General features: G+C 59.5%; 1 protein-coding gene across 1 annotated transcript in view; it reads left to right on the top strand.

Annotated features, from left to right (window-relative positions):
• The first annotated feature begins 357 nt into the window (after positions 1 to 357).
• Positions 358 to 1,338, top strand: part of MYO7A (myosin VIIA) — a 141,298-nt gene continuing 140,317 nt past the window's right edge. Inside the window, exon 1 of the mRNA XM_014947114.1 lies at positions 358 to 472. The gene's annotated coding sequence lies outside the window, so the exon portion shown is untranslated. The remainder of the gene's footprint in view (positions 473 to 1,338) is intronic.

Genomic DNA, 1,338 nt, shown 5'->3' with positions numbered 1-1,338 from the left:
ACAGGACCTCAGTAGGATCCCCTTGCGCATCCCTGAGACCTATTTGCGTGAGGCAGAGGGATTCTCCTACACCCCCCCCCTCCTTTGCCTAAGAAGCCATCAAGACTGCACAACCAGGACTTGGAAATGCAGCTTAAATCTCCGCAGGGCTTTTCATTGGTACCACGGTCTGGGTACCGCACCCCAGGGATGCAGGATGCGGTGTTGAGGGGGGGGGAGGTGGGATGCTTGGGGAACGCGGTCCTTAAGGTGTCCCTGGGCTGGAGGTATCACACACACACTCTCTTACACACACACACACACACACTCACACGTACCGGGGGCTGGCTGTTATCCCGGCTCCTCCCCCGCTAAGAGGCTCAGCGGCGGGCAGGGCAGGCGCTGCCCTCGCTCGGTACCGGAGGCAGCGGAGGCTCCACGCCGGGTACCAGCGCCCCTTCCCCGGCTCCAGCCCCGGCCATGCCCCTCTAAGGTAAGGCTACACCCGGGGGTGCCCCCGGTGGGGTGCCCCGGATGGCAATGGGGGGTGCTGTAGGGGTGCAGTGGGGCGGGGTGATGCGCGATGGGGGTGGGATGGATAAGGTCCATGGAGGAGGGCATGGAGCCCGCATCCAACCTGGGGAAGGGGCTGGGCTCGCTGGGAGGGAGGCGACACGATTGGAAGTAGAGGTTGCCTTGGAACCCTGTCTGTCCCAGTGCTGGTGGTGCACAGCACCATGTGGGCAGGGATGCTGGAACTGGTGTGGGACCTCAGCACATCAGTGTGGAGGTGTGGGGAGCTCCTCCAGCAGCGAGGAGTAGAGTGGTGCACAGCTCCAGGTGGGATCCAGCCCAGGATCCCCAAAGGCCCTCAGCACCTCCTCATCCTCCAGCACTGTCATCTGCCAGGGATTTCCCTTCACTAATGTTAAACGAACTAAACTGACACTTCGGAGTCTCCTTTTGACCTGCAAGAGCATGTTCAAGGAGGAAGAGACATACTGCTATTGTTGCAAGATGAGGCTAGAATATTTCTCCTTCACCCTGGTCCCCTTCATCTTGGTCCCACCATAACACCCATATACAGTCCTCCCATACAGATGCAAGCCTCATGATGTCCCGGGGACCACCTCAACCTCTCCCTGCTCTGATCCAGCCCCAAATGCACCACCCAGACAGTTGAAGCACAACCTGCTCTCAGGCAGCAGGAGTTTCCCCTGGTTGCAGCGTAGCACAGCTTGTGTCCAGGCTGTGTTTCGGTGGTGTGTCCCCCTGGATCACACCGGTGATGGTAATCATTACCCAGGACTGTTTAAATGATTAGGACCATCCCTGGGCAGGGATTTGAGAGCCAAGGGG

This window comes from Calidris pugnax, unplaced genomic scaffold (genome assembly GCF_001431845.1).
Source record: "Calidris pugnax isolate Ruff unplaced genomic scaffold, ASM143184v1 scaffold121, whole genome shotgun sequence".
NCBI lineage: Eukaryota > Metazoa > Chordata > Aves > Charadriiformes > Scolopacidae > Calidris > Calidris pugnax.
Note: the sequence above shows the minus strand (reverse complement) of the source record. Positions and strands in the feature narration are given on the sequence as shown.